The sequence below is a fragment of the Dermacentor albipictus genome, chromosome 1, assembly GCF_038994185.2.
Source record: "Dermacentor albipictus isolate Rhodes 1998 colony chromosome 1, USDA_Dalb.pri_finalv2, whole genome shotgun sequence".
NCBI classification, from domain to species: domain Eukaryota; kingdom Metazoa; phylum Arthropoda; class Arachnida; order Ixodida; family Ixodidae; genus Dermacentor; species Dermacentor albipictus.
The window spans coordinates 119114192-119127584 of record NC_091821.1 but is presented as its reverse complement, the minus strand read 5'-3'; the positions used below and the strand labels follow the sequence as shown (position 1 = coordinate 119127584).

The 13393-nt window shown below is 42.4% G+C and overlaps 1 protein-coding gene and 1 long non-coding RNA gene across 2 annotated transcripts in view; one reads left to right on the top strand and one right to left on the bottom strand.

Annotated features, from left to right (window-relative positions):
• LOC135907844 (synaptogenesis protein syg-2-like) overlaps nucleotides 1-13393 on the bottom strand; it is a 572210-nt gene that overhangs the window by 239682 nt on the left and 319135 nt on the right. The gene's annotated exons all lie outside the window — the stretch shown is intronic.
• Nucleotides 4614-12960, top strand: LOC135907871 (uncharacterized). The gene is made up of 3 exons (XR_010566142.2): nucleotides 4614-5067; nucleotides 6552-6688; nucleotides 11878-12960. It is a non-coding gene; the product is annotated as an uncharacterized lncRNA (long non-coding RNA).

Sequence of the window (13393 nt, the reverse complement as noted above, 5' to 3'; positions counted from 1 at the left end):
GATTCGAAGTTGTCTTTCAGTTATAGTGTGACAATATTGTACTAAGGTTACCGGAATTTGTGTTCTTTTGATTTCACTATTTTTGTTACGATCTATTCTTTTTTTAATCCCTACATGAAAAGCAGTAGCCGGTGCTAATTAAAGGCGACATCTTCTAAATACCATATAATAAAAAAGAAACACGAAAGGACACGAACGGCGAAATCCGCTGGTGTCGTAAATATATACAGAAAAACAGACAAGAAAAAACAGAAACGACAAGAATGAACTTAACTAATCCTTTGATCGTATCATCGAACATGTGTGCGTTACTTAACTATTGTCACCAACAGCCCTCAAAAAAGCATATTTCTTGCAGATAACGAAAGAGGCGGTGAGCTGACGCACTCATAATCATCACTACTCATTATTGCAGCTTCCACGATCTCGCGCGTGCACCGATCTTTGTCTCTAAACAATATTGCAGTGTTGTCAAGATATGGCTTTCACTTGCAGTCTCGGCAGTGTCGACACGCATTTCCCCCAATTTTCTAGAGACGATGTGACGTCATATGCAGATATGGAATGACGGCCACCTTCTTTTGATCTAGCTTTTCATTTCCATGCGCCTGATCAGTCACGCGTAATTGCTTTGTCTTGCGCAGAAGAGCGAAAAAGAGTATATCATTCAGGTGTGTCCACATAATGTGCTTAAACAGTGGTGTGTGTACCATGTAAATAAAAGCTTCGAAATACAAATACAGCGCATAGCTTCGACAGGTTATCCTAAACACTTGACAGTTGCGCTGGCGGAGGCTCTTCTGCACAAGACGAACAAAGTACGCGTGGCTGATCAGGTGCACAGAAATGAAAAGTCAGATCAAAAGAAGGTGGCCGTCATTCCATATCTGCACACGACGTCACATCGTCTCCAGAAGATTGGGGGAAATGGGGGCATGAAAATCGTCATATCCGCTTCGTACAAATTAACGAAATTGTGTTGTATGACATCGTCAGTAAAAAGTCAAAAAGAAGGGGTGCAAAGTAAATCAGAAGAAGGAATTCGTCACATGCGCCGAATGTGTTGTCTATCGGATACTGCAATCATATGGCAAAACATACGTAGGGCAAACGGAATGATGCCTAAACGAGCTGTTAAGGGAGCACGACAGGAACATCAAAAAGGGTGGACAGGGACACCTGGCGTTACATTGCCGAAACTGTAAGTGAAAGCCATATCTTGACACTGCAATATTGTTTAGAGACAAAGATAGGCGCAGCGACAGATCGTGGGAGCTGCAATAATGAGTAGTGATGATTATGAGTGCGTCACCTGACCGGTTCTTTCGTTATCAGCTAAAGAAATTTGCTTTCTTGAGAGCAGTTGGCAACAATTGTTTAGTGACGCACACTTGTTAGACGATACGATCAAACGATTAGTTATGTTAATTCTTGTCTTTTCTATTTGTTCTTGTCTGTTTTTCTGTATATATTTACGTCATCTTGCATTAATCGTTAGTTAGCAGTCAGCGCCTGTCCCGTTCGTGTCCCTTTGTGGTTGTTGTAAATTCAGCGCTTAAACAATACGCACAATTCCCAAGCACAGGCGCGTTTATCAAACTATACAGCTCGATGTGCAGCCTAAATCTGGAGAATGAGTCTGCTGTGTCGAAAAGCTCATGCCACTAATAAAACTCGCAGTGGCACATTTCACTCAAAATTTCTCTCTATTGTCATAATACAGTATCGTCAATTCTACATAATTGCTTAATGACATTACATTTAAAATTCCACGAAATTTAACAAGAGCACGTACACTCTTAAAATTTTCACACCCTTATGGGTGTAATGCGGGTGTATTCATCTTTTCACCCCTTGTAAACACCCTTGAAACACCCTTTTTCAGCGCAAAAGGGCGTTCAACAAGAAAACACCCTTGGAACACCCCCAGTCTTTCTAATTTACACCCTAATTATAAGGGAGTAAGTGAACAAGCTTACAGTATATGATAAATGAACATTGCCAGTTAAGGCGTTGATATTGGCTGTACATAAAACGCGCGCTACCTGCGCTTGAATCAGGTAGCTGGAATGATTAGATCGGGGCACCTAGGCAGCAGCGCACTGGCTCCGAACAGTGGTCAAAAACGAAGTTTCCCACGAATGTTGATATCGAACGGATGACACTAACGCGCAGACTTTGCATAGCCAGATATCTGCAAAAGGCTTCATATGATCAATAGCAAAATATTTACAATGCTATCACTCAATGCTTAAAGGTGTGCAACCAGTTAGACTAGGAATGGTTAGAAGTGAGGGCTAACGGTAAATAGCTCACCAACTTACGGTTTGTAGATGACATTGGCATACTCAGCAACACTGCAGACTATTTGCAACAAACGTTTGAGGAACATGTCGAAGAAAGTGTAAGTCTGACTGAGAGTTAGTATGCAGAAGAGAAAAGTAATGTTCCGCAGCGTGGCGAGAGAACGAATGTCATGGTCGGCAGTCAGCCTCTAGAACCTGCGCAGAAATACGTTTATTGAGCTTAATTAGTCGCAGGGGCCTCTGATCAAGGAAATTAACAAAAATAAAATATTAGCTGGAGAGCTTACGGCAGGCATTACTAAATCATGACCAGGGAGCTTACTGCTAACCATTGCTTTCTACCGTTAGTAACGTATGGGGCCGAAACTTGGAAGTTACCAAAGAAGCTTTGGAAGACGTTGAGGACCGCGCAACGAGCGATGCAATGAAAATTATTAGGCATGATGATAATAGACTGGAAGGCAGCGATGTGGATTAGAGAGCGAACGGGGATAGCTGATATTCTGGTTGACAATATGAGGAAGAAGTCGTGCTGGGCAGACATTGCAATGCGTAAGGGAGAGAACTGCTGGTCTATTGGAGTTGCAGAATGGGTGCTAAGGGAAGGGAAGCACAGTCGAGGACGGCAGAGAATAATGTGGACGTGATGGAATTGGGAAACTTGAAGACACGTGGAACCAGTTAGCACAAGACAGGGGTATTGGAGATCGCTGGAGAAGCTTTCGTCCTGCGATGGACGTCAGAATAAGCTGATGATGACGTGACGACATCCATGCTAGCTTCGCGGCATGTCATTCATGTTATGTCATGCATGCGTGTCATGCACGTTCTGATAGCTCGATTTGCGTCGATTGCGCGGGGGGGAGGGAGGGGGGCTAGTAGCGGCGTAGCCAAGTGGGGCACGCCGGGCACTTGTAACGCTCACTAACAGTAAAATTTTTGCTGCTATGGCAATGGCCCCGCTCCTTCCCCCTCCACGGCCAATTGGGACCCCCCCCCCCCTCACACGAAAAAATTTTCTGGTTACGCCACTGTCGGGAGAGGGTGTAAGATTGCTCTAGACCCCTCCCTGTAACTTGTCAACGGAAACGGGGGACGGGAGGGCAGCTGCCGCCGGCCCGCAAACCTTAGGCAGCCCAATTACCGGCTGCATTTCCCTTTGCACGTGAATACTGCTCTAATGCCATTACACTGTAGGATCTGTGGCGGTTCGAGGGCATGCGACAATAAAAAAAACCCATACAGCCATCAGCAAGTCTTAGCTTGAGCAGATCTTTGGGAGCTGGGCAAGACTCTCACAAAAAAAAAAAAAAGCTTGGCACCCCTCTTACAGGCATTGTCAACTCTGGGTCCCACCGCTGACTGTACATTTCCGGTAAAAAAAAAAAAAATCACACCGGAACTCCTCTCGGATTTGTCCAAGTGTGCGTAAGCATTGTGACTCTTCCTCATCTACACGCAGTCCATGTCGTTATCAATGTTATGAGACTTGAGCCGACAAGTATAAGCGACAGCGCTGCGGCGACGCGAGCTGCTCTGGTCGGCGGCGCAAGCAAAGTACTGCAGGTGGCGGGGCCAGGCGCGCTGGTGACGTTCCGTTCGTTTTGAGCTGTTATCGCTCTTTAGCCCTCTTCATCCGCGCCGAAACATTATCAACCGTTCTCCGGCGGCGGCTGCTTGTGGCACGGCCGCGCGAACCGTATCTTGAAAGCGAACTGCATTGTGGACAGAGTGTGCCCACTGCTGAAACCTTCCCGCGCTGTGTTCGCACCGTTTACTTCGCTTTGAAAACAGACGCGCGTACACCTATCTTGAAAGTGTTCTGCGAAAAGCGCATAGTGCGGCATGAGCTGAGAGCTTCGTGAGCGCAGTGTTCTCGCCGCTTCGGTCGCGTTGAAGCGAGAGCTAGCACGAAGGTGAATTCACTCGCTGTTGCGGGTTCTATTTTGAAACGTATCGTGTGGTACGGACTGACGGACGGATGTTTTTTCTTGTTGGAGAAGTATAGAAATGCTTACGTTATAAAAAAAATCGCAGGGTTCGCGAATTTCGCGATAAGAACCAACACCAACCCACTCCTCGGCGCCCCGCGGAGCGATGCTGTCTTGATCGCCCCCTCCCAACCCCGGGAAAAGGGACACTACCTATCTCAGTTGAAGAAACGATGATGAAACGTTAACGACAAGAACGGCATCTCCTAACGAGTTGTCTATGGCCTCTGAGATTTGCGCGCGCAGCTGGCGCGCGCGAACCTGGGAGGCCCTAATTGGCCGCTTAATAGCATAAAAAGACAAAGATAATGCCAAATGACACAGTTAAAAATTCAAACAAATAACTGATCTTAATTATACTGTTTGGGAAAAAGAAATAAAAAATTAGACAGCCGCAACACACGCCACTAAAGCCACCACCGCCGGCATAACGCGGAACCAACAGTTGGCAACATTCATTCGCGCGTCATTGCTTCGTTCGCTTCGTCTTCGCAACGAGAGCCGCCATCTTCTCGCGCCTAACGTTTTGTATGGCTTTGTTCTCTGCAATCCGCGCACGCAGCTCATCGGTGCTCATCGGTGCGCAGCGTCTGCTCGGCGTCGCAATGCGGCCTGCGTCATTTTTTGGTGTTCGCGCAATCGGTGTGAAGCATGTCGCATGTGAAATGTTTGGTAGAAGTGCCTCACGTCCAAGTCAAGCCGCCGTACGGGTGTATGGCTGTGCGCCCTGTCTCGGAAGAGTCAACGGCTTTCCGGCATGCGGATTTCAGGTACGTACGTGCAAATGCGTTTCGCCCTCCTATTGAGCTCCGGCGCAAAGCGTGCAATATTTCATGTGAAAGATGCAGTGCCCGTCATCATGGTGTGAATTTCGAGCGGCAAACGAGAACTTTGGCATTTAGAGCACACCGCGGCTGCTAAGTTAGCGTGGAAATTGTTTTACGTTACCGTAATATGTTGCTGTCAGTCTAATCTGCGGCTTGTGGACAGCTAGCCCATTGACTTTTGCTTGTGGCAGCGATAAGTATATAAATGGAAGCGGTAGTAATTTTCGAGAGCAGAGAGTTGTTTCGCTCGATGTTTGGTCGTGTTCATGGCGTTATGAAAGCTAGAAAACTAACTGGCTTTATCGTGCTTAGTTCCAACTCCAAGGGGCGTAACGTTGGCGCTGTATATGCTTGTTTTCGGTGTCACGAGTACCACTTTCATGCTTTTGTTGCATGAGAGGTAGCTGCTGCATGCCGTCTGGGCAGAATACAACAAAAGCATTTTCCTCACTTTCATACGTATGCAATGTGACGTAACAAAATTTCCAGCGTTTTATTCGGAGCGTAAATATCCAGTATAGTTTAGTAAGAAACTCGAATTCTGTCTTAGCTTAGTAGGCGTGAAACAAGTGAAACTCTTTCCTTTTTGAATTCGCCCGCAGATGCGTCATCGGGTAATTGACAGTAGCTTCGCTACGTGAGTTGTTTTATGCGCCAATATTGCCTGGTTAAGTATCCTGTTAATTTATGCCGACGCTCGTTCATCTTGATTTTAAGCGGTTACTATCCCCGAGTACCGGACGATGCCAAACTTGTGAGGTGTAGCAAACGCGGGAAATTCAATGTGGCGTGGCTGCAAGTTCCTGTTTTTACGTTTCTTGCATTCAAAGCCAACAGAGTATCACTGATTTATTTTCCATTTCTGCTGTACTTGATCAATCTAATGTGACAACTGCATTTGCTCTTTAATGTTCTCCATTTACTGTGTATTCAGCTTGGCTGCCGTCCTCTCCAGAGGATGCTGCTGTGATAGCTCTTTCGTATAGCACATGCCTCTAGGCCCTTGTGTTTCAAGGGCTCTGGCGAGGCAGCAGTGCTCCAAGTAATTTTACCATCCTGTATATTTTCTATTTTGCATCATTCTTCCACGATGGATTTTAATGTTCATACTATTTGTCATTAGTCATCGCCATAATTTTATAGCACGTAGATTTTACGCACTTTACAGCGACAATTTTTAGGCCAGTTTACAGCCAAGTTACATCTTCCATAATACATCGTCAACATTACCACTTGTCATGGCCCTCTTTGGCCAAACGTGGCCCTTGCGCCATAAAACACCACACATCATCATCATCATCTTGGCTGCCAGAAAATGCTTGAATTTCTTTCAGTATCCAAGTGACGAAATATTCCACTGACGGCCGTGTGTGAAACACGCAAGATGACAAAACTGATAGCAAAATGATGAGATATTTCTTTTATAGCGTTTGGACTCGACTTTTGGTGAGGCTGTCGATCGACCTTGGGCCTGGTGACAGCACACCCGACATCGCCAAAGTGCAGCCTATCAGTTGAGTGCCCCCGAATGGACCATCAACATCGGAAACTGAAGCAGAGCCAGGTAGGGCCAATTTTTACTTTGGAACAGAATACTGACAGCTGCCTCTTTTTTTAAGAACTAAATAACATATTTACAAACCAATCCTTTCTCTTTGTGCAGCCTACATAGAATTGTTTTTTGTTCTTATACAGACCTTCAGAAAGCAGTTCTTCTGAACCCTTTTTGCATGCACAAATAAATAAAGAGGAGTTCACTTTCTGAAGAAATTGATGCACTGAAATGTGCGTTCGACACACAATGAGATGCAAGGTAACCAACAACTTTAAAGCGGTAAAAAAACAAGTTTGAAACAAGTTCTAACATCATAACCCGCCTTGGCATACGGATCTAAATATAACAGCAACAGAGGTGCATGCAGAGAAATGTTTGTAAATGTTTGCAAGATATGTACATTGTCCTTGAAATTTTTTTATTTACTTAGAGCTTCTTGGTGCCATGGCAGTGCAGTAAAAGCTCAAAATGATGCCCCTGCTCCTAATAAAGCACCTTTAGATATTAAAATTAAATTATGGGCTTTTACATACCAAAGTCACAGCCTGAAGTTTTGGGAACCTGGCCTTCTTTAATGTACACCTGAATGTAAGTGCATAAGCGTTATTGCATTTTACCCTCATTGGAGGGCAGCTGTCATGGCCTAGATTGAAGCTGGGACCAGCATGACTGAGCAGCATGGCATCATAGTAAGTGGGCTATAACACTAGGTCAAAATGAGAAATACTGCTTAGAACTACCAACTTCTTGGCTCACAAGCACTTTGCACTAAGTTAAAGGAGTATGGAGTACTGACAGCGACTGTTTATGTACCAATTTCTTTTTAACCTGACTCCATTATTAAAGTGCGAAGCTTCAATTAGTCAAAACCAGCCTAAATTACAGAACCAGCTCAAAACACGCACCATGTATAGCTGGATTTGGACATGAAAATGGAGTCAATTCATGTCGCCGAAAATGGAGGTGGCAGTCACACTATTTCATGCATTTTGCCTAAAACATAGTCAATAATTAATCAATTTCTAAAATATTCTTTTCAAAAAGTTTTTTTTCAAGCATGAAAGGAGGAGCCAAATGGTGTTCAGGTGCACGAGCGGTTAGTTGCACGGCACTTGCATGTGTTCACTGGCTTCTTTCAAGCTTGAAAGAAACATTTGTTGCACCTATTGAGCAGTAGAAAGCTGGATTGGGAATTTTTCAGGGTGCTCTACAATTTTCGCACTGACACTTTTGCTTTGAATATAATATTTGAGCAGTTAAGTAATCGTTGTTAACTAATTACCTAATTACGAAAAATGCAAGAATTGGTTTCACTTCCTCAAAACGATGGCAAACGACATTACCTTGGTGCTGTCCAGCTACGTTGCAGTTGTACATATTTAAAGCTTGCATGTGTTATACAGACCACCTGGTAATTACAAGGCATATATAGAAGTGGCTAAGTTGTGTAAGCCAGCCATGTGTAGCGAATCATGAGAAACAGCCATGTTTCTTTGACTTAAGGGCATGATAAGATTGACATGCTCGACACCTTGTATCAGAGAAACAGCCATGTTTCTTTGACTTAAGGGCATGATAAGATTGACATGCTCGACACCTTGTATCAGTGTGTTCTAGGCCTGTTCGTAGTTTAGCTACTACATAAACAATATTTCTCCACGTGTAAGCTCATATGCATCTTTCAAATATATTGCCTCGTGTGTCCAAAATAAACCATCCTCGCGCTTCCTTCATTATGTCTTTATCTGTTGCTGTGCTAAATTTTTAACATGCAACTGCACAAATTTTCATCTAGTTTTCATGTTTCCTCGTTGTTTGGTGGCTTTATTTCTGAACAAGTTGTTTTCGTTAAACCCTGTTGCACACAGCAGTACACAGCATTTCTGCCTAGAGTGGAAATGGTTTTTTTTTTCAGATTGATATAAATACACCTTGCCTGGGCAATGTAAGGCATTCTACATAACACTGCCATGCAATAATGTTTATATTGTATTCCAGCATCATGCAGAACTGTTTACTTACCAGATTAGAATATGTATAAGTGTTGGAAGTAACAGAACTGGAAGAAGCCAGCAGATAATGAGGCCAAGGAAAGCATACAGGAACATGTGTTAAGTTTTTTTTATATGAAGTATAGAAATGATAAATTCTGGGTAAGTGAAAGTGGATTAAAAGATATCCACCTGTGGGTGGAGAACGGACACATAACCTTCACATTACACATGTGATATACTAACCACTGTGGTACTACTGCCGTGTTCGAGCGTCGACAATCTTAGGGGCCATTGTGGACGGTTGAATGCTGCCTCGGTGGCACAGTGGTTAGTGCATCGCATGCCTAATGCAAAGGCTGTAGGTTCGTTTTCCCCCATGCCTGGTTGTTTTTTTTTACCATTTTCATTTCCCTTTATCATTTCTACATTTAAATAGAAAATTACAAATAAGTTTCCACGTGCCTTCCCTGGCATCTTCCAGCTGTGATTCAGAAAAATTTTGACCCTCAGTATCCTTTCTTCTCCTTTGGAAGAACAGGAGCTTCTTTTTAAAAATAATGAATTCACCTTGTTCAGTATCTCAATGTGGTCTCAAATCTTATCATAGCATGTGTATTACTAAGTGAAGTTTTTGTTAAGATGATATAGCATGGGACCTAATTAGTAGCCTTTGTGTACAGATATATGACTAGTCTAATAAATAGGAGGATTTTAAGAAGCACTTCTAACATGGTCTGAGCATGTGTTTAAAAAAACTAATCTAGCATGATTTCAGGCATAACTGTTGCCCCTGAAAAATATTTGGATAATATGCATTGGCATTGTTTTTAGAGAGCACCAATACTGCTTTGATAGAGGTAGCCTCGTGGAACATGAAGCATCGCTTCTTGCTGAGTCAAGGAAATATTTGCATATCTGAGGTGCATGTGTCATAAGCTCGAATGCTGTTTAGAGGCTGCTAATAAGAAAATTACTTGACTTGCCTTCCAGAGATTGCTTCAGTAGTCTATGCTACTCCATCATAAACAATTTACCAGGGTGAACATTCACCACAGTTGGCTTTGCAATGTTTATGCAAAATACCACAATTGGTTACTAGACATGTGACTGCACTAAAACTTGGAATTAATGACCAGTAAGATTTATGGGACCAGCAAAACTTAGTTTATTACTCCAGAACAAAATGCGAGGCACTTCGGTTATTTCTGCCATAGAGTTTCTTACAGTAATTACTAGAGGGAACTCTGGCGCTGCAGTCGTACCACCATGGGAATGATGGGAAGCACATGGATTTGTCGGATAATCGTGCTTGTGAATTCAGACGTTCTTGTGGCTTCGTATATTATACGCTATATAAATCTCATTGCCGTAAATTTCAGCGCAGTCTATACTCTTCGAAGTGCAGAAGACGGCGTCAACACGCACAATTGCTATTAATTGCAACGATTGAGCTTGTCCAGGTAGCCAAATCGAAGGGCGCCAAGCGTCTCAAGGCACTGGTATGCCCGCGATAAATTCATCAGGGCGTTGCACTCGCTTGTCGTTACGTGCCTCCGTGGCTTAATGGTTTCAATATCAGACTTCTGTTCTAGAGTTCCTGTGTCTGAATCCTGTCGTCGGACGATTTTCATGTTTATTTATTTATTACACAGTATATTGTTGAGAATGACTAGTTTACAAAGTCACAAAGCCGTTTGAAGCCAAACAGATGAAGTTTAGGCAAATCCATGTACTTCCCATAATTTCCATGCTGCTACAGCCGTTCTTGTTTGATCTCCTGTGGACACTAACGTCAGAGTTCCCTCTAGTAATTATTGTATGAAACTCTGATTTCTGCGCCTCACTCGTGCAGAAGCGGCACCACACCTGCTGCGTAAACATGCACTACCTTTCGGCCAAGTGCAGGGAATGCTGTGAACTCGCCCTGTACAAAGCCTGCACTAAGTAAAACGAATCACAACGTGCAGGTGCTGCCACGTTGAACTGGTGGAATGAGGAGTGAAATTCAGCACCTCCTGAACTAGTTCAGAAAGTGCAGGTTAATCTAGTGGAGATTAATAGTAACAGAAGTTGAGTGATTCTGCGTTACATTCACGAAATATACTTCATGATACTTTTCCATTTATTTCATCAGTTATTAAGAATCCCTTTTGCATTGTTGGACAAAACTACAGAATGCCAACATATTTTCTAGCATTCACTGGTAACAAACATGTCAAAACTTGTTCTAGTGTCTGGATTGCCGCTTTAGCCGTTAACCCCCAAGTTAATTCCGGAAAAATGCACCAAATTTTTTACGTACTCAATTTTTCGGCGTCATTCTCGTTCTAAAAATATATTACTTCATTGGTCTCTGGTTAGAAATAACACAAAAATAAGAGCTGCTCTTGAGGGCAGCTTTCCCTCAATGCCGACTGTAACTCATCTTTGACAATACGAGCAGCATAACATCGGGCAGAAAGAGTGCAACTCGTCATTGGCGATATTGGTACTACCTCCAGTCACTAGTACAGCTTGGGATCAATGGTTAAATGTTGCGACTTTGTTGATGCCCAATTTTAATTCTGCAGCTGTTACACTTGGGTGTAGCATGTGTATGTACGTGTGCATGCATTAAAATGACTTCACGCTAGAGCAAAGCAACTGTAGTGCAGAGAGGCATTAGTCATCTTTATATATTTGCTTTGTAAAGATGCACTAAGTTTATTTTTTGCAGTATAGGCTTGGCGCTAATTGGCCAAAGATGCCCTTGTGCTACTAAAACCTATCAATTAATTCGCTTTTTGCAGTAGCAGGTGCTTATTCCTTTTTCAGGATCGGTCTGTGAGTTTTAATTTGTTTTTCTTGAACTGTGCAATTTCCACTCACAGGACTGCATGTCATGTGAAGTGTTCCTTTTTCAATCAACAATGTTGAGGTTGTGTTTGTGAAACTCGATTTCTTGCCTCAAACGAGCTTGTACAAACTGACCAAGCTGATAATTCTACCTGCTTATATATTAAATGTGTTGCGGTTATGAACCCTCATAATGAATGACACACAGTATAAAAATTTTATCTAATAAAACGATTTAATGAAATTTTTCATGTTTTTCGCGTTCGTGTTCACTTCTCTACTCTCGTGTCCTGTCTGCATGTCTCGCCTCTTTTTTTTTGCATATTAAATATCGTATAAACTTAACCATGCTTTTTTACCACAATGCAGGGGGAAAAAGCTCCGGTAACACCATGCATTCAGTATGGTGGCCCAGACGTGTATGCAAGCAACCTCCTTCATGTGGACCAAGAACTACTCTGCAGTGTCTCACAGTCTTCCATGCGAAGCCCTCAACATTCTCGTCTCAGTGGAATGGCTGCCCATCTATCTGCGTGTCCATCACCAAGACGGCTAGTTGTAAAGCTCCTGTACCCGTTTAAGAAAGCTTAATGATTTTTTTTATTTAGTTTTCACGGTTGGCCGTAGAATCTTAACATTTTTGATGTTTCTAACGTTTTTACCTGGCACAAAGTGGCGCAATAACTTTAAACCAGTGTAATGTATTTAAGTGATGCTCACTCTAATGCCTATCTGGTTTTGTTTGTGTTTAAGAAATTTGAATGTCTGATGAGGTAACAGCATTTAAATTTGTCATCGTGGCTTGGTTCAATGAGCTGCTAGGAAATAAGATGCAAAACTTATCACATGCCAGTTGTAGCATTTTTGTATTCATGACTAAAGTATACACGTTTCAAAAGATGGAAAGTGGGGAAAAAAAGCCTCAAGAACATAATCATCCTAGGATTGTCATGTCCTTACAACTCTGCAATGACTAATGCCTCATGCATCTTGGGAGCACAATGGTCGCAATGCCTACAGGTATACTTGATAAGAGACTAGCTTGCAAAAATTTAGTTGAGAGTTAGCGCTCATCCCGTCTGCTTCTAGTCTGTGTCCATGCCACTTCGCGCTACAATCCAAGATCATGTTACTGTACCAACTCGCCCAACTTTTTATCCTTGTGTTAAAGATACACTCAGACTTGTTCTTACTTATGTGACCGGTTATTTTTGTGCTTTATAATAAGATGCAGTGCTTTTCGAATGAAAACGTGATATTTAGTAGTGAGGTTATTTAAAAAAACTGTTCTGCTTAAAATTTAATTGAGCAAGCCTGTGCCATTATTCGGTGCTTATGTCTTTGTATTGGTATGGTTTTACTCATCTTCCTTTTTACTTTTAAAATGTGCAAACATTATTATGTAACCATTTCTCTTGAATGAAATAAATACTTCTGACATTTCGTCACAAATTTTACAATGATGTTCAATTACATAACCTTAGACTAGCTGATTGTTGTTCTGGTAGCTTAACTTACAATGCCTTTGCAATATTCAATGCAAGCACATGGTGAAAAATAAACTAAGTTATTGGGTATAAGCAGGTATCTTTCAGTAAATGGAGCATACATATATTTCAGGAAATAGTGCATGCTTATATATTGAACAGCAAGGACAGCTACACATGCTGTTTTGTTCATAAATGCTGAAACATGATTCGACGTGGAAGCACTTTGTTCTTTGGCTTTGAGTGCTACCTTTAAGTCATGTGTCAAAGTAGTAGTAGAAGCATCCCGTGGCGATAAATGACAACTTTGATGAATAGAGGTGTAAAATGTGTGCTTAAAACGGCAAAAAACTGTTTGACAGGCAAACATATGCTTCTGTAGTACTGTACTTGTTACC